Source organism: Vespa crabro, chromosome 23, assembly GCF_910589235.1.
Source record: "Vespa crabro chromosome 23, iyVesCrab1.2, whole genome shotgun sequence".
Lineage (NCBI taxonomy): Eukaryota > Metazoa > Arthropoda > Insecta > Hymenoptera > Vespidae > Vespa > Vespa crabro.
Window position 1 is genome coordinate 4,110,017 of NC_060977.1, and position 21,294 is coordinate 4,131,310.

Here is a 21,294-nt window from a genome sequence, read left to right on the forward strand (position 1 = left end):
TACTGGGGGCAGATACGAACGTGCCTACGTCTTCCGGTAACAAATTAATTTCGTGTCTCGCCCGACGTCAAGGCCCTCGCGACTGTTATGACATTAAAGGCGGCAAACGCAAATCCTATTAAGACACGTGGCATGTAGGTGTTATACAATATATCGCGAGGCACGTTCACGAGATCTTTTCGTGCGCACGTGTATCTGCAAATCTTGAAATCTCGATTCGCTCTAATTATCGACCACTTCGATTCGACATTATACGTGGCTCTGTTTGTACGTAGATATGGACGTGACTTTGCGCCACAACTCGTTCGGTCTTAAGAGACGAAAAAAAAAAAAAAAAAAACAAACAAGACAAATAAAACAAAAGAATAAAAATAAAAGAACAAAAAAGAAATTGCCAAGAGGAAGCGTTATTTTCCATCGTGACGTTGTTTCGAGATTCGATACGATAATATCGTATTGCGGAAGAATCCTATAGAAAAAAAATACATCTAATCTGAGACTGCACTTAGACGGTGATATTAAGAGTTCTAATCTTGATTCTTTAATCGTAATAACCCACAGGAATGGTGTCACGAACACCGAGTACAACGAAGAACGTGACGCAACATTCAACAGTCATCTGTCGTATTATTTTATGACCCTATTCGCATTCACGAGCGATAAGCCTTTTCCCTTCTCTCTTCGTTTTCCACTTATACATCGTTCGCGGACAACGTACATAAACGTACGTACTTATGTATGTTACTATATGATACCTCGTGGAAGACACAAATCGATTTTCAAATTCTATCAAGAGATCCTAGATATCTATTATTAGTACGATCTTATTGAAAAGGAACGATCGTTTACCTAATTAGATATGTAAAATTAACGATCAAGTCAAACGGATCGTGGGAATAACTATATACTTGATAAAAGTATGTATACAAGTATAAAACTATTGTTTATCGATTGAAAATATTGTAAGTTTTTAAGATGTGTGAAAAATATTTGTTATTTTTCCTTAACGACGGAAAGATCTAAATTTCTCGATACGAAAAATATGTAATTTTATTCATTGTCATAATTATCGGGAATAATAAGCGCGTATGCACTTTAGGTCACCCAGTGACCTAAACAGGCAACTCGCTGTTCACTGAAACTAGTTAAATACGTTGAATAAAATGCAAGCGCCGTAGTACAAACAATTCTCTTGGAACATCAAACACTGTAGCTTTCAAGAAATCCGAAGCAATAATTTTCATTTCTTGTGCGCAAATTCGAGTCGTCAAGTTTAGTCACCTGATTTATTTATTATTCTTTTATCGACAATTGGTCGACAATGCGCACGTAGCCTAAGTATCGTGGATATTACGATTTCTAAACGACGATAATAAATCTAACGTTTTGTCGCTTAGAGATGTACGCACTTGGCCGATAACCAGACGTTATCAATGCTTTGTGAAACGTCCGGAAAGATAAAGATAAGGGATTTATTTGTTCACTAAGTGGGGAGAGTTTCAAACTCTCTAGAAAGAAGAACGTGTCAAGGTACACGACATGACATTTGCTCCAGTGCCATATATCCGATCGGTCGTTTTTTCAGATAAAGACAATTTTCTACCACATCAGAAGTAGGATAAACAAATCTAATTTCACATTTGAAATCGGTCTGCTTTCTATCGTGAATTGCTCGTACGATGCTTGAGAATATTGTGCGATAACGCCATTAGAAAAGATGGAAAAAATGACTGTCGCAAATCTAAAAGACATTGTGCGACAGATGTTAGAAAAAATGAAGGACGCTCCCGTATTAATGATAATTAATGTTCCATCCTTTGATAGATGCAATCCATGAATTTACTGGCAATAATTTGTCTGTCAAACATTTCCAAGTGAAAATTTGTCCACTGTTTTTGTATCTGATACGTTGTTCTATACGATCGTACGTACGTTGAACAAATTCCAGATTAAAATTGATATCTATTTGGAACAAAAGCCGAGTAGCACTCAAAATAGAAGAATTTATCGATTATTCTTTATGGTTTCCGTATTATGTCTTATATCGATGTATGCGTAGATATCTTAATACCGGTGACGGTGCTTGTGTGTCTATTATGCAAAAAAGAATAGGAAAAGTCGCAGTGTTGAATTAAACAAAGAATTATGGGTCATAAGGCTAAAGGAAAAAAGCAATAAAAAAATAAATTGTGTGTGTGTGTGTGTAAAAGGAAAACGACGGCTCACGTCAATACTATTTCAAAATATAGTCACACATTATACGCTAGAAAATGGAGTAAACTGTTCATTAATCGAAGAATGGATTGCGAAACGGGTTAATTGTAAAGTTACGCCTAAGATGACCCCGATTCTTGGAATTGTAAATGTACCAATAACAAAAATTGTTCATTTAAGTGAAATGATCCTATTGAAAGATGTCACAACTAAATATTCCTCGAAACTATGTATTTTTTAGAAAATGTTGTTGTGAAATATATTCTCGCACTGTTTAAATCATTTCCATAGCACATGTACAATTTTTGTCAGAAATTTTGGAATTTATTAAAATATTCGCCATTATAATGCCACAAAACGGAATTGAACTGGAATTCCTGGTTGATTTTTGTTAAGCTCGCAAGTAATTTTATCTCTTATATAAACTTCACAAGTTGATCTCTGTCCAGCTGTTTAGAGAGTAGCCACATACACGCATACATTAGATTTTTATATAAAGCGTAACAATTCAAAAGGATATTTGAATATCTCAAGTTTGCAAAAAATCGTCTATTCGTACGATTTAAAAAAAGAAAAAAAGAAAAAAAGGAAAAAAAAAAAGAAGATTTATTTAATTCTTGAAATACTCGTTATTTTGAAGTTGGAAACGGGAACAAACTGTAACTCCTCGTTAAGATCGTTGTTGCACGTAATTTTATTTTTTATATCTATTTCGAATCAATCAATCCAGCAATTTACAACGGTAGAGTAGTCATGCATGCGCACGCACTTTTTTACATTTTGATACGATATTTGGATATTTTACATCAAGTAATTTCGCAATATAATCGTTTATTACACTTGTCGCTGTATCAAGAGCAGAAAAAAGTAGCCTGCGGTTATGTTTAAAAAATTTCCAAAGTAAGAGAAAATAGAAACGAAAAGAAAAGAAAACGTACCTCTAGCGATCATTTTCCTTTCTCTCTTCCGCGAGAGGAGACAGACAGACAGAGAGGGACGGACGTATTACGTAGATAAATACGTATTTCGAGACTCGTAATCGAAGGAACATACGTAAGTACTCGTGAGCGATAGTATCGATACCGCTAATCGACATTAGCATTCCAAATGTCAATTTCGATACATTGTGTGTGCGTGTGCGTCTGCGTGTAGAATTGCTGTACCAAGAGGTCGATCTATGTCTGGTGTTGGAGGAGGTTCGGAGGGACAGAGGAACGGAGGGTTGGATAAGTCGTATCGGGAGAAAGTTACGAGTGTCGTGCAGGCGTACAACGGAATAAACGTTAGCTCGCAAAGTATGACAGTGCTAAATGGTCTCGAACGTGTTCGCGCTATCGACACACCAACTCGATTTTAGCACTCTGTGCTCTCGAACCACCCGGCTCGAGAGCAGCCTGAAACGACTCGAGATGCCTATTTACGATCGCATTAAAGCGAATACATTGTATTTAAATATCAAAATGTTCTGTGAAACTTCTTATTATCCTTTCGGTGTGGCAAGTTTTGCCAATACGCAAATGAATAATCAATGGATCGTTCTAACGTCGATAGTTTGCTTCCTCTATTGAACCGTTTCTCTTTCTTTGTTCTAAGGTACACTGTGGGAATAAAGTTTCACTCTGAAGTAGGTTAAACTGTATAACAGCGCTTTATTTTAGGCTTTGACTGACGAATGTCATAAATAATGAAAATCTTTAACGTGTCATCTGGCTCTTTCGTCGTTTATACATTTGTAATTATTGTCTGGTTCAAAATCGTTGGTTCGGTAACAAGATTGTCAAGTGTCGATGTTTATGGAGGAAACATTACAATAGACTCGATAAATTGTCCTTAAATTACACGTATGATATAAACAATGTTTATATCGAAACGAATATAGAATTTATCTTCAATAAGTATAACTAAATGTCGTTATATGAAATATCGGCTAGCAATTTGCGTTGTTCCACTTTAATAATATTTTAATTTATAATGTTAAATTTATTACATTCCCCTAAACTTCCTTAATAACAATAGTATCCTTGCGCAAAATGGAACATTTCTTATGTGACATATTTTAACTTCTTAAGTATTCAATGCCAAATCGTTCGTTGTATTCCAAGAAAAAGAAAAAAAGAAGAAGAAGAAATAAAAGGAATAAAAGAGAAAAAGAAGGGAACGAAGAGATATGAAATTCCTTTATTATTAATTCCAAGTCGGTTGGTGTAAAATGCAAAAACGCCCACCTTCCTTTGGTGACATTGGCAAGAATGTTTTCAAGAGCGATAAAAGCTCCGAGAATATCGTAAATCTTAAAAGAATGAGCCATTGAGAAAACAACGTTGCACTCGAGAAAACACGATAAGATTGTGCCTTATGTTCGCGAGATACGGAACTCCGTTTAAACTTAAATATAAAATTCTTTCATATACCCGATGCTATATGCGATTTCAAAACGAAGAGAAGAAAATGATTTTGTGACGTGATTCTGCGCAAGGATGCGTCCTCGGAAGTTAACTTGGTAAGTAATCGGAGCCGACCGTTTCTGTGCTCCATTAGGATTTCATTTTTTTTTCTTTTCTTTTCTTTTTTACCTCTTTCTCTTTTTTCTTTCGTTACGTTTTCTGTTCTTTTATTCTTTTTATTTCTAACACCGACCCAATTCAATCGCTTTGAGAAGCATGCCCAGACTTTCTTAACGCATCGTTAATTTCTAAACGCGTACTCCGTTATCGCACGTCGGTTAATAAAATTACAACCTCGACGGAGAGCTCCGATTTTACCAGGAAATTGACGATAAGCGGTCAAGCAAATGCTATGCTCTAAAACAATTCCAAAATCAAACGCGATCGCGAAATATCTCGCACGCGAGTTCGATCTTCCTGTTTTATATTCTTGAAGGAGCACCTGGATTTATGTCTTATAATTATAGTCGCGAGATCTTCTTTTATGATTAATAATTTATAATTTCATATATAGCTTTCTGCTCCCTCCCTCTCTCTCCCTCTCTCTCTCTCTTTTTCTCTCTTTGTTTTTCGAAGATAATTTCGTAATATGATATTATACTAGTTTCTGTTCGCTTTAATTGATAATGATTAACTGTGTATTTATGTTATGACAAGATAAATACAATAATTTGCAAATTATTTTGAAAATTGTTCGAGCTATTTTTTCTCACATAATAATAAATTATTCCGTGACCTTTTCTTTTTTCACTTTAAAATGTGTTTCATTTTACAAATAAAATTTATATATTTAAAAAGTACGTCATAAAGCTAAGGTATGATTATTCACGAGCACCAACTGGAATCGCAAAACAATAGGCTCGACTAAATAAACGAAAACATATCAGTTATCAGTTCTTTGTTAGGCCGGCAGAATAGAAAGAAAAGTGCTAAAATACGTGGCAATAAACAAAGAAGGTAAAATAATCTCAAGATTATTTATGTTTTTAAAAGTATAGTTTGAACGTGTGGTAGCAAAAGTAATGCGATTTAAATTTATTTTTGAGATTATATTTTATGTGTGTTATATTGTGCTTTATATATATATATTATATATGTGTATTTTTTTTTTTTTTTTTGTTTTTTTTTTAAGCATTTAAATATAATTTTATAAAACCAATTACTTTCTCTTTCTCACTCTCTCTTTGCCTCCATAATAATTATTACATACCTAATTATGCATTCTAAATATATAATTTTGAATTTCCTATTTCTTCTAATCGTTTAATTTTATTTGTAAGTATCAATAAAAGAAAACATTCGTAAAAGTTAAGGAAAGAATTTCAGTAGAAATCAACTCGATTCCAAAAATAAATTACTTACGAATTCAAGAATCGACGTAGGGACAACGTCTTCGACAGTATCTTTCAAGATGCACGTCGGAAGCAAAGCGCAAAAAGGTTGAAAGGCGTAAACGAAACAACGTTCCAATCGCCATAAACGTCGCGCATTATCGTAATCGTAAATCGCGTAGCACGGTCGTAGGATAAAGAAGAAGAAAAGAAGAGAGATCGTATTACCACAACGATAATCAACGTTGATGTTTGACACGGTAGAGCAAGATCACCGAGTAAACTGTTCCTCATGAGTCACCATGAAAATAGAAGAGAAAATAACCAGCTTTTATTTGTATTACTCTCGAACCTAAGTCAACGAAACCTCGAGTACCTGCGCCAGGTAACAATACTTGTAGCAGTGGGTTCAGTACTAAAGATATTGGGTTACCCATAGATCATGGAAAAATTTCTCATGGTAGTTCAGTCAATTTTATCTGTCTTTCCTATTTCTCTTTGCTTGAAAGAGGAGAGCAATTGGGACGGTTTAAAAATTTGAAAATGTTTCTTTTTTCCTTTTGTTTTTTTCTCTTTTTGCATTTTCTTAATACCTTCGAAAATATAGATATTTTTAAATTATTACATGAACAAAAAAAAAAAAATTCGAGCTACTAACGGAGTTGTAGCAGTTGTCGTGAAGTTACGTGCGATAGCTTGCATGGGACTATTAAATTTTAACCATCTATTACGCCATGTAACTGAAATTACACGCCGATATATAAGTATGTATTTTTAGTTCATATCGTATGATTTGCATGAGGTTAATGTTTGCTAAGTATAAGTTATACTTACGCAGAATTATACTAGTGTAAATTATACTATAAGTTTATATATTGTATCTTTTTCTTGTAGATGTGAAAGAAAAAAATTGGCTTGTCAAAGCTTATCGATTAAACGCTTTTCTTTATCCGATTTATTTGAAGTTCGCACAGAATGCTTATTATATGAAAGAAAGATTATTTTCAGATGCACACTCAAAAATATTAGTTTTTACAAAAAGTTTGAAGTATTACCATATGCATTTAAAGGGTTTATTTACTTAAAAAAAAAAAAGAAAAAAAAAAATACAATTTTTTTACAAGCTCGCTGATTTGTCAAACAAAATTGATAAAAAAATTCTTCCATCGATGTCGTTGCTGCAGCTTTCCCTCTTAACGAAAACAATAAAAATTAGAAAGAAAATAAACTTCTCTGTTATTATATTCTTAATAAACTGGAATTCGAGTGGAACGTTGACTACTCATTCGAAAAATTACTTTCCAAACTTTTCGTTTCACTTACAACCTGGGACTTCTACCAAAATAAAAAATACCGGTATTATACCGGTATTTTTTGTTTGTACCTTTTTACCGTTATAGAAACCGAAATACGAGAATACCGGTATTACGTCATACCGATATTCGAAGAATACTAATATTTTTATCGATATTTATTGGTAACTTTTTCGGTTTCTATATTTTATTACAATTTTTAAGATATTTCTAAGCAAAGCTTTCAAATCATTATTGTTTTATTACCAATATTATATTGACATAATTGTACTGAAACCGATATAGTATCAAAATAGTTTTTATCAAAGTAGTTGAAGAAAAAAAATATATTTTTATTGTTTTTAATTATTGAGAAAGAAAAATGTGCCCTAATCATATATCTAAGAAAATCGATAAAATATCGGTATCAGTAATAACGGTTTGTAAAAAACCGGTATTTAAAAAATACCAGTTTTGGACCTTGTATCGGTCCTTATTTACGATCAAGTTTTTTGTCACGTCATTCTGATAGAACGAAAATTTGGTGGAAAAAAAAAAAAAGAAAAATCAATGAAATTCGATAAACGAAACGTTTCAAATTAGCAATACCGTTCTCTATTCGCGATTTTCTCAGATTATTACGACTATAAGAAACGCGAAAAGTCGCGTTATGTATGTTTAACCTGACATTCAAGGAATTGTCTGTCGCAAGAATGAAAGACTGCGCAAGAACGATGGTTGCCGGTAAAATGTACGAAGGAAACACAGCGAACACCCGTTTTCTTTAATTGTGCTCTCCTCTAGGAAGGATTATTACCTACGAAGAACGCACATAACGCGGAGAAAGGCGATCCAAATGGTTGCTGCAGCGTCTTCTTCGACTAGTACTTCGTAAGTATTAGATTACTAATCGAGAAAGAGAAAGATAAGTAGTACTATGAATACAGATTACGAATTAACGAAGAGAATGGAAGAAGATCCGATGACTATGACGAGAGAATTAGAAAGAACGACAGAACCAGTCTAATCCTTGGCATTCCTCGTCGAATCGAAGGAGAGAGTCTCGAAACGGTAACAGCGATAGATAGCACAGAGAGCTTCGCGTAATTGCTAATAATTATACCGATAATGAGATCACGTCCTAAGCTGGTTCCCCGACGTTCCGCGAGTTCACGTATCGATCGAAATTCCTTCGAACGTGGAGAACGAGAAATCGAAAGAAAGTGGAAAGAGCGGGATGATTGGGAAATACGATCGATGCGTTCCAGTAACGACGTTAAATATTTCTACTTTAAAAGTAGCGAATTCTTCGTACGATTAACATTTTATTTTTGTAAAAACAGTCCGTGATTTTTTTTCTCTCTCTCTCAATTAATTAAACCTATGCTTTTCTACGTATGTCTGTATGTGTGGGTATGTATATCTAATAATATATAAATCGAGCCATTAATTGTCACCCGGCAGTGTGTGCGCGTTTTTCAGATATCGTAGATAACTAAGATTTATGCGCGGCGTCTTACATAACTTATCATTCTCTTTTACTCTAATTGATCGTAACGAATCGGCTCGCTTTAACTAACCAAATAAACCGGCAAGTGGAGGGAACACTTAGCATTTTAATACCGGAGAACTTCGTTTATTTCGTACGAATAAGCGTTTAGAGAGATACGATCAAAGAAATATCATTTGTATATTACGCAAAAAAATTCTCTGGCATTCTCGTTCGTTATTATACGTATGAGAATACCGAGAGCTTCCGATTATCGTCTTTGGAAACCGTTATCTCCTCGAGAAATTGAGAATCTTCATTACGCAACGAGTAATGAGCGATTATCGACCGACAAATCGATCTATGTATATCTATCGTCGCGAATAAAAAAAAAAAAAAGATATGTTAATAGAGAACGATTAGAAGGGTTAACAAAAGCAAACAAAAAGAAGACTTTCAATCTTACCAAATTTACGAAATGGATGCTTCTCCGCTCGTCGTACCATATCAAAATTTGAATCAAATTTAAATTATGGCAATATATTATATACTATAAATATAATAACAGTGGGTAATATGTGGTCTTAATGGAGTCAAGGACTATAGATTTTTACGATCACCGGTATCGATATACTCCGATTTTCTGTAATGGAGTCGATCGAGTTTGCTCGAGTGAGACGCGATAGTAAAAGAATGTAACCGGACTCTAAGATAATGATATTGATTGTAGGTACGTATATATATATATATATATATATATATATATATATATATGTATATATCACAAAAATAGAACTCGTTAGATTTCATCGTAAGCACCACACACACACACACACACACATATACGTATGGTAAATAAAAGAAAATATGATAAATAATTTAAACATTTTCAACGTTTTCCCGAAAACATATCAACATACGTTTTTATCAATATTTTTCTAATCGAAATCTTAACTTCCTCTTGTATATATAAACACGAAGATCGTATTAACGATCAACGATAATAAACTCAAGAGCATCGTCATTCTAGATCATAAAAGCATAGTATAGGTTTGGTGTTACATTAAATAAAAGCAAAAAAGCTAATAAGTGCCGTTAATGTCGATCATTCTGAGATGCCGTTGAAAACTAACCGTTACGCATAACAGCTGCTAGCGACAGATCAAAGAATATAGAAGAAAATAATAATTAGAATCATTAGAATCCCTGACATATGATTTGCCATGATTTTTAAGTGGTAGAACATCTTACAAGTTGTCGTTTAGGAAATTTATTATAATTGTTCATGGCTTAAAATATTGTTAGAATTAAAAACTGTATAAGTAAAATGCAAAATGAATAGTATTTTAAGCTTATACTTTTTACAACAAACAAAATATCTCGATATGTTTTATATAACGCCTCATGACATTTTATTGGTGGTTCGAAATAAAAAAGTTTAACTCGTTTAACTTAATTTAGTTAAGAAATTTATTTACCTTTAAAAATAATGCAATTATTTTTGTTAATTACTTTACAAAGAAGGATTAAGTTAATGATATTGATTTCTATCTCTTCGGTTTCTTAATTCGAAAGATAATTGTATCGAGTAATTTTCTTTTAGAGAAAAAAAAAAAAACAACTCGATAGATTGAATTGGTCAATAAATAATGTCGGAATTATCAATATTTTATATCTTTAGTATTTTTTTATCGAAAATTTAATATCAGAAAATTCCGATAACCTGTAATGACCTACTAATTTAAATACAGCGCATTAACATTTTTCTCCGTTCGTTAGAAAGAAAAAAGAAAAGAAAAAGAAAAAAGAAGAAAAAATTAACAACATTAGCCCAACTTAACCTCGTTAAATGTTTTTTCAGATGAAAATAAAAAAAAAAAAAGAAATTATTCGATTTACAAGTGAATAAAATTGCTTTTGTTGACTGTTTCGTAAAGAAGGGCTGATTTAATGATCTCACTTTCGATTTCCTCTCGTTCTCGGTTCGAACCAAGAGCCTACTCGTTTTCGATCGGACGTCAACGAAAGAAATCGTGGTATATCTATGGCTACACCCAAGAGAACGGCCAAGCGGGTGGTCAAGTGGGTGGCCAAGCGGGCGGTGGCGCGTGGAGCAATAATTTTCCAACGATCGTTCACGGTTCGCGAACGTACCGCGGACATAATGACCCTTTCCGTTCACGAGGCCGTGTCATCGACATTTGCGGAATCGCTCATTGTCGCAAATGACTCTCAGCGACCTAACAAAAACCCTGCTTCGACTTGGCACCGTGCAAAATGATACTGCAAGCCCATAAAATCGCCTAACCACAATCGGCGTGCCGCCATTATCTATTATCGGTGCGTTATAAATCGCCTCTTGCTTCGAACAGATCGGTAGATCAGCGCACGAGTTCTCGATTTGGTTAATAGCGAGGTCATAAGAAAGAAAAAGAGAGAAAATCAGAGAGAGAGAGAGAGAGAGAGAGAGAGAGAGAGAGAAAGTGAAAAAAAAGTTTATTTCTAGAGATAAAGAGTATCATATAAACAAAATAATAGAATTATGAATGAGTAGTAATACAAATAAAAAAAGAAAAAACATAAATGGTATAATAGATACGTAGGCATTTAGCAACATACTCAAAATAAGAAATAGAAAAATAATTTCCAAAGGAAAAAGAACAGAAAGTAAAATAGGATAATATTAAAAACGTGGAGAGTAGAGAATAAATAAGTATTATAAAATATATAATTATTCTTTCAAGAAGAGAGAAAGATGAAGAAAGAAAGGGGGTTATTATGCTTTAGAAATTTCTTCTTACTTTGAAGAGATTCATAGGATTGGCATGCGAATGCGCAATTTGATTAATATCGAATTTACAAGAGAGAAAGAGAGAGTGAAAAAATAACATTTGTATCTAGTATGTGTAAGTACGTGTCAAAGTTTTCTATGGTCGAAATAATGAAATTACAAATGAACAGTAATACAAGAAAAAATAATCATTTAATAAATACGTTGGCATGAAGCAGCACATTCACCATAACAAGTAAAAAGGTCATTGCAAAAGAAAAAAGGAGTAGAATATAAAATGGAGACTGAGGCAAAAGTTTCAAGATGAATTTAAACATCAATTATTCATATTTGAAAAGTATTAGGTTAATTTTTTTTTGGATTGTAAAGATCTTCCTAGCTTCGTAATCTTACAATCTGGAAGAAAAAAGAAATTAATCTCAAGAGTTTCGAAAAAGAATAATTGGTTTTAAAATTATAATATTAAGAACATGGCACAAAATAATAATGAACAAAATAAAAACTTTATATTAAAAGTTTACATATATATATATATATATATATATAGAGAGAGAGAGATTTACTAACTTTTATTTTTTAACTCTTAAATAACTTTTACTGATTCTAACAATTTATTTAAATCTTATGCAAAAATTTTATAACATTAAAAAATAAACTTTTAATATACTTAAGAGAAAAATTAAAGAAAAGCTATATTATACAAGAATAAATTGTACAATCATTAATTATTTCTGCAAGAAGAGAGAAAGAACCGATAAAAAAGAGAGAGAGAGAGAGCGATGAGGAAGGAGGAGGGAGTCGTTTGTCGAGGCAGCCATTCGCTTTCCGCATGGAGTATAAATTAGAAGCGGTGCAACCGTGCGTGCCACGCGCGATCCGGCACGCCAAGACGAACAAATAGGCCAAGTGGAAAAGGATTTGGGTGACTGTATATGGTTGCTCTCGACACTGTGTCGAATCGGACGCGTCCTTCGATCCCAGAAGAAATTTTCTTCGGTTTTACTTTCACGAAGAAAGATCATCGATCTCTGGACATTCTTCTCCTGTTTCTTCTCTCTAATGTCCATCCTCGTTCAAGATCTGTACGAAATCGAAGGTCATCTTATGCAAGCAAGAAATGACGATGCAAAATATCATCGAGCAAAACCTTTTTTATCCTCTTGATTAAACAACAATAAAATATAACTTTTATAGATAACACGATTATATTCACTGGAAGTAATAAGTAAGTACGTACTCATGTACATTATGTATTTACATAGATACGTATATAATGGCAGATAACTGTATAACATGGATACTTTTAATAAGTTGTACATTTTTTACACACGAAATATAGCAATAATATGCGACGTATACGAAATTCAACGTTTACTCAACAGCGTATCGTTGTCGACTGAGGACTCGAAGGACAGTGTTGCCTGACAAGGACACTCATAAAGGTCCTTTCTAAATGATAGATATTTATTTTTAACAATAGCACACCCAGGTATAAGGTTCGAGTATAATGTCACGTACTTTCCGGAATAATCTCGTATGAATGTTGCACAATATCATTTGAGACTTATCAATCGTTTCTTGAATGGATTTTTTAGAATTACTAATGTTGATAAATACAATCTAGTAAGCAATATTGTCTTATTGTCAATAAAAACTCTACGGTAGAAGCTTCATCAATCTCTTATCTCATCATTTCTATCAAAATTCTTCTTTAACCTGAACGTTATATTATCTGAACAAGTTATACATATATGCTTATAGAACATAAAATTTCCTTCTTTATCGAAATATAATCTTTTCAATAATTCAATAATTAGAATTCCATCATTAGAGTAACAAGTAGAGTAATTAAAAGGTGATATATTAGTCAACATTTATTAATAGCCGTGATCTTTAATTTAAAGAAGAAGATTTATTAATAATATTATCCCCCTCCCTGGGGCTATTCCAAGATCTCACTTTACAAAGGAATTCGTTCGAAAGATCTTTTATACGCGTTCACCGTTTTTCAAGAATGACGAAATCAAAGGCGAAGGCAAACGAACGGTCGTAGTACGCTTACCGTCGATAGCCGAGGGCATCTACATGAATATCTACGCCGCCTTCCACCTTCTTCCTTCTTCTCTTTTACCATCCCTCTTCCTTCCTCCCTCCCTCTCTCTTTCTCTATAGATATAGCTTCAGCACAACAAATGGGCGCTCGTATCGATTCCCAAGATTACGGACCGTTCCCCGATTATGCCCGCTCTGGAACCTCGCAATTTCAATGGCTATTGCCTGCCAACGGGAATATTAATGCGAAATGGGTTAGCCTGCGCGTGCACCATCTCGCTTTCCTCCTTTTCCCTCTCTCTCTCTCTCTCTGCTGTCTCTCTTTCTCTTTTTTCGCTTCCTTCTCATACTCGGTTCTTTCTCTTTCTCTTTCACGAAGGACATCCGGTCTCGTCTACTCCCACCCCCGCATCTTTCTTTACGTCTACAACGTAGGTATAAGGTACATTCGTATGCATCGTGTAAAAAAAAAGAAAAGAAAAGAAAATACAGAATATGCTTCATTCGAGATTTAACTCTTTGTTCGGTCCATTATACTTGAACAAAATTTTTAATGATTTGGATCTTTAAACATCCCGATCATAAATACTCATTAACTTTCCTGCTTATTTTTTTGTTCGATTTTTTTTCTTTTATCCTTCGGGACAGAGTAAAATTTTCATTATTACGTGTAATGATAAATCGTTGTGTAGTATAATTAAATAAGACTCTACTCGGTTACTTATGATAACATTTTAGTTGACTAAATGTATCAAATTTACGGTAAGAAAATTGCGAAAAAAGAGAAGTACATTAAAAATGTAACAATTTGTAAAAACAATTGTAAAATCTAATTTTTGTTAAATATTACGTTTGTTAACTTTTAAACCAAAGAATTGAAATGAAATGATCACTGATAATCAAAACAATAATTGATATGTATGTACGTTATCAATGAAAAGATTAAACTTTTTTTTTTTATTTAAAATTATATTATTCAATTCATAGGAGAAACGAAAATTATTAATAATAATTATTAATCGGAAAATTTGTTGCTTTATACTGTTATATAGTTATTTGAGTTATTAAACATTTTCTATTCGATGGCATTTGACTAACAGTAATTAGCTTTTAAAATTTAATAGCACTTTTAAAATTTAGTAGTCCTCAGTGATCATCATGATTCTATTGAGGAAATAGGCTGTGGTTATGGTGACTATCGTGGTAGACAACATGTTAAATCATAGAAACGAAGAAAAACAAAGTTGTAAGAACGAATTATGTGTTCTACATAACTACGTACGCGCGCACAAATATACGCACAGACACGTGAATATATGTAATTGAACATATCTATTCCACGAAAGTTCCGGATGAAAATATGAGTTATAGTTGAAACTTATATATTCAAACCTATCTCGCGTAATACGGTTCATCAAAGTAGGACAATCGTTCGTCTTTTCTACTTCGAAGTATATTTTATCGACCCTAAAATGCGTCTCATTAAGAGTGTACCACTTCCATTAGACATATTTTGTTGCTAAGATATGGTCGCATAAAACGTAATTTAAAGGAGAAGCCTATCCATAGATATTACAACGTGTGATTAGATTAGAAAAGAGAATGTGACGTATGTATGTATATTCGTCTATATTTATATTTTAAAAAATGAAAGAAGAAGAAGAAAAAAATATTATTTCCTTTCACAATCATTCTATACGATTACATAAATAATATTTTAAATTTACTAGAGAATGTTTCCATTTGAAATTTAATCGTTGAGAGAGGAGCGAACATATATCAGGGCTAAGAACCTACATCTGGCTAGACACTCGCCCACTATCGCGCGTTGTCATAATCGAAGAGAGACCTCCCGCACACGAAGGCAGCCAATTGAGCAACGCACGTTGTGTGCTCTTTTCGAGGTAATCGCATTTCACCTACGCTCCCTGAGGACGGCCGATTGTCGCTACAATGGCTGAACATTATGATCGAGATTAGCTCGTTTCATCGAAATCGAGATTATATTTTTCCCGAATAGAAATTATCTGGATATTATCGAGTTTTGTATCGTTAGAAAAAAAAAAAAAAAAAAAAAAAAAAAGGAAGAAAGAAAGAAATAGAAGTTTTTCAATCGAAAAAATTCTATTGGAACGAATCGATAGCGAGCATGTGTAAAAGAACCCGTTGCAAATCCGGTATGATGAAGTAAGTAAAAATAAAATGAAATAGAAAAATAGAAAATATATTACGGATACGAGTTCGCGGGCATGGATAGTCACGGGGTATCTCTCGCGACGTTTACGGGAAAACGACGATACAATGACAAAAACGCAACACAAGGAGACGATAGAGACGGCACGAACTCGTGCAAGAGAGCGAAGCCGGCCCGTCGCAAGAAGGCGATGGCGTACACGGAACAATGGTCGTGCCGTAGGAATAACAATCGCCATTCGTAGTACGCCGGCAGCAAAGTCGTGCAAATAATGAGACAGCACAATTTTTCTCTCATACGGAAAGTACCTTGCAAACTTCTCCATCTCCTCATATTTTTCTTCGTTTTCTCTTTCTTCTTTTCCTTTATTCATCTCGGGAAGCATCTTGGTAAGTCATAAAACTGCAAAATTCGACATCACTTTCATCTTCTTTTTTATGAAGGGTTACCTTTGTAAGAAGTATTAAAGTAACGTGTCGAGCTTTCACGAGCGACGTTCCCCCTACTACCCACCCTTCCAAGGAGTCAGAAAAGAAAAAGGAAAGAAAAGGAAAAAAAAAAAAAATTGAAAAAAGAAAAAAAAAAGAAAACAGAAAGAACGAAGGAGGAGTAGGAAAAGGGTCACGACCTAAGAGCAAGAGCACGAAGATCGACGCATTTGGCTGATGGTATTTTAATAAGCGTTACGTTTGGACCCTCTCGAATGCCATAGCTACGTACGTCTGCTCGTCCATAATTAACAACCGCAGGTAGCTACCTGCATCGATGCTCGTACCTGTAAGTGAGCGTTCTCCTCGTACGGCAGAATTCTTCGTTCTTAAAGGTAGTCATGATTCATTCATGAGAGAGGAAGAGAGAAAGAGAGAGAGAAGCCTTCGATTGCCATAGAACGAACAAGAGGAAAACGAGAACCCTCCGCGGTTAACTTTTGTCGTCCTCGATCCTATATACAGTAAAGCGAATATCTTTAAAATACAGCGTACCTACGAATATTCCTGTCAAGGCCGTCTCGAAAACTACTATGCTAAACGTGTTTCGTAGCACGCTCCTCTACCTCGATAAACGAGCTTGTTTTGTATGTTCTCTCGAAAGGAGAAAAGAAGAGACAACGAAACAACAACGCGACCGCCAGATAATAAGCGACGAAAGCGTGAAATAGAGGCGAACCATACAATTTCCCTTTCCATTATACCTTTACACACGTCTTCTTTTTTTTTTTCGAATTTGGAAGAATGAAAATGTAAATTTGTTTCCGTCTCTCTCTCTTGCAATTTTTGTCTTCTCTCTTTAAAATGACCTGCATTAATAAGATTTACTTTGTATTACTACAAGAAAAAGTCTTTATGAATCATTAAAATCATTAATAATATAAAGAATATCTTTCAACTTGGGCATCAAGGTGAAATGTTAAAATGAATATCTTAGGCTTTAATATATGTATAACATACTTACTACGTACGATGTTCTAAAAACTTTTTACGCTTGGACTACCATCTCTTTGTCCGAACGATATAAATATAGCCAATGAGATATATATATATATATATATATATATATGTATATACGTATGTAATGAGATGTACATGTATATACATATGGAATAAAACACTTTCTCTCAATGTTCTTTATGATTTCTCTGTATAAAAATTTTAATAACTTCTCGATGTTTCATGGACATTAAGTTGCACGAAAATTCTCCAAATGAATTTATATTATCTATAATAAGTTAAATAAAATCAATGAAGAATTTTCATATGGAATTTCGATCGGAGAAAAGTTCAAGGTTTTCTCGAGTCGAAAGAATTCAAGGTCAAAGCACGCGGAAAATCCATGACAATTACAATTGATCTTATAACGTATCATTAATTGATCAATTTTTTGCAGACAAATAAAATTACGATACATGATCGAACGGGAGGACGTGCGTGCCGGAAAATCGCCTATTCGCGGACGCTACTCCGTTCCTTTAGTTTGTGTGAGAAAAATATCCAGAGAATGTCGAGCGTGTCGCTAATGGCGGCTTAGCGCGATCGTGTTGCTGCACGCGTAGCAATTCTTGTCTTTCTTTTCTGTCCACGAATACGCTTACGTTTCTTGGTTATAAAATATTATCTAAATCTCTCAAAGACCGCGATAATGATTTTTTTCGTACGTAGAGAGATATAGAATTTAATTAGTAAAAAAAATGAATCATTAAAAATTGTATACAATTAATGAAATTTATTCTTTATGTAGTAAACGGTCCAAAGAATTCTAGGTGATCTTAAAAAATCAATTACTCTTTTTATAAACTTTTTAGGCTAAATTTTTTCAGACAACAAAACTATAAGTTCAGAAACTTTTTTTATAATCTGAAAAAGAAATTGGCCTAAATGTCTTGAGAAGGTATAATTGATTTCTCCAATTAAGGATGATCATTTGGCCCACCTAAAAAAACTTTTGGCGTTCACTCGGTATATTTTAATTATATTGCATACATTTTTCAATGTCAATAAACTGTTCCCATTTTTAATTTGTTTTTTTTTCTCTCGCGCGAAACAATCATTCACGTGTAACAGTAAGGAAAGAAATTAAATTCTCTTATCTTAAGGAACATTTATTCGGGTTAATAAGATGAATCATTGAGTCTCGTGTGTACCTTCAAAAAAAAAAAAAATAAAATAAAAAAATAAAAAAAAAAATCACCATATTTTCATTAAATAATATTAATTGCTAAACTTCGATATTTTGTTTCCTTTCATAATGATGTTTATTCGCACAGTAATAATTCTCATAGAACAAAAGAAAAAAAAAAAAAGCAACATTTTCTTGCCAAAAGGAATGCATGAGAAAATTTATTTAGAATAAAAAGATGAATCTTTGAATATTGTCTGTTCACAAAATTTTAATTAATAAATTCACGTTAATTAACAAAAATTAACATTAATTAATAACAACAATCACTACATTTTAATTAAATCATATAAATTTTTAAATACCGATTTAATCGATCTTTATGTCGAAAGGTATGCATGAAGATTTAATTAGAATGAAAGGAGAGATTAATCTTTAAGCGTCGAATATTCATCATAGTAAAATTCACCATATTTCAATCACATAAATGAATAAATGCACGTGATCGATTCCCCTTCATTATTATTATTTTTTTCTTTTCGCTGAACGATAATTCACGTAGAACAGGAGGAAAGATTTTCTTATCGCAAGGAATGCATGAAGATTTATTTAGGACGAAAAGAGAGATAAATCTTAAAGCCTTGTGTATCTCACCACAACAAAATTCACCATATTTCAATTGAATCGCATAAATTTCTGAATGCCTGTTATCGATCCTCTTTCTCGTAATCCTTTATTTTCGTAAAACAATAATTTAGACAGAACAGGATGATAGAAGTGATTTCTTCACGATAGGAACGGAGAGATGATTTAATTAGGATGAAGAGAGGTAGATCATTAAGCCTCGATTATTTATCGTAACAGAATTGATTTTATTTGTAAATGACATGAATTCGCGTATATCCGTAATCGATTATTATTTTCTTTTCAAACGACAATAATACACGTAAAACAAGAAAAGAAACAACGTTCCTTTATATCCTGCTCTCATTGTAACCCCCTCGTAGTTGTGCTCACGAGAAAATGCGCGGACGCCGGAGATCCGGTAAGGATCGTTATCTTTAACTTACTCGCGCAAAAGAAGAAGAAGAAGAAGAAGAAGAAGAAGAAGAAGGAGAGGAACTTGTTAAAATTCATGGAGCCGTTGTTTTATCGCTGAAGAAGAAACATGTACAAAAGACGAATCCCCGTTACGTTGACGACAATCTTACAATCCTTCAAAGACACAAATTTGAGAAAAAAACTTTTCAAAGAGCGCTCTGGACGTTTAAAGCCAAGTACGAAAGATTAAAGAAAGTGCGTTCAAGCGAATTCTCCGGTGTGAAATGACGAGTTTCCTACGGTTTGAAATATTTTATAAAATATTTCTACAATTTTTCTACGTGGATATCGTAATTACGATACCGTAATCGTATAAATATTCATTAACGCGAGTCGAGTTAATTAAACAAACGTGCGAAGAAACGAACGTTATTTCTATCGTGCCTTCTCACGCTGTGCGTGAATGTTAAAGAAACATTGAGAATAATCGTGCGACGATTTAAGTCTAATGGAGAGAACGAAAGAACGGATAATCGAAATAAATAAACAAGTTGTTTATTATGTACGTTAAAAGCTTCGAGAAAATGGTTGAAGAATCGAAAATGAAGTCCAATCGGCGAAGACGTTCTTTCATCTTTCTTTCGCACTCGCGTTGCCAGGTGGCGGCAAGGAAAAGGAAGAATAAGTACCTGTGAGCAAGCAGGTTCCCACCTGTTGATTCTCTCGCCGGAGGAGTTCTCTCGATCTAAGTAGCTCTCTTCGTGGCTTTATCCAAGCCACTCGTCGTTTTCTTCGGAGCTCGATCGACGACGGTGTTTCTTCCACAGGAAATTCGAGAAAGGATCACTTTAAATTCGCGAGGGAAAAGAATGGCAAAGGGAAAAGTGTGTGCATATACATACGTACACACACATATATATATATATATATGTATATATATATATATATATATATATTTCTGTAGTAAGGAAGGAACGAAGCACACCCACTATACACAACCCACGACACACGGAAAAGAGTACGAAGGATATAAGGTGAGTGTGAAAGAAAGAGTCAAAGAAAACGACAGAGATATAGAAATACGAAAAGATCTTTCTCGCACGATTTTTGTCCTTTTCTTTCTTTCTTTCTTTCTTTCTTTGTATTTTTCTTTTTTCTGTTTATTTTTTATTTTTTTTTGTTTCCTTTTTTTAGCGCGAGTTAACAATGTCGAAGAAACAATACTCGGGAATGATTAAAGAAATAAAACGTAATAAAGTAAAGGTCGATCACGATCAAGAGAATAGAACGTCAACGCGCAAAAGAGCGTCCCTCGACGTCGTCGTCGTCTCGTGGCGAGAACGGCGCCAACAGCAGCGACATCACCGCCATTCTGTCGGCAACTTGCGAGGAAACCACAAGAACCGGCGATCCACTCCGAGCGAGCGCCGATGCACGACTGTTGCCGAAGATGGCCGAGACTAAGATCGAGCCGGTAACAAGCCGAGTCCGGCCGATAATCGGCGAACTCGTCCGAATGGAGGCGGCCACCGACGAACGAAGGCGTACAGAGGCGAAGAGAGAAATGGAATGCGCGCGGCGGAAAGCCGAGGCGGCTTCGAAATCGGGATCGGACTCTGCCGCTGCCGCCGCCGCCGCCGCCGCCGCCGCCGTCGCGCTGCTTCGAACCTCGATCCAAGGCAAACGACCGCTCTACCCGCTTCGTTTCTTCCACTTCTGTGGACCTCTTACCCCCACTTCTTCTCTCTCTTCCTCTCTCTCTCTCTCTCTCTCTCTCGTCCTTTCTTTCTCTTCTGTCTTCTCCTACGACTCCCGCAATCTATGTCTATTATC

General features: G+C 34.3%; 1 protein-coding gene across 4 annotated transcripts in view; it reads right to left on the reverse strand.

The window, feature by feature from the left end:
• The window catches only part of LOC124432119, a 159,036-nt gene extending 137,972 nt beyond the window's left edge, over window positions 1-21,064 (reverse strand). For 2 of the 4 annotated variants that reach the window (XM_046980733.1, XM_046980731.1), the window contains exon 1: window positions 20,151-20,995. The gene's annotated coding sequence lies outside the window, so the exon portion shown is untranslated. Of the gene's footprint in view, window positions 1-20,150 lie in introns of all 4 variants that reach the window. The other 2 variants (XM_046980732.1, XM_046980734.1) reach the window with 2 other exon arrangements.
• Window positions 21,065-21,294: the final 230 nt, after the last annotated feature.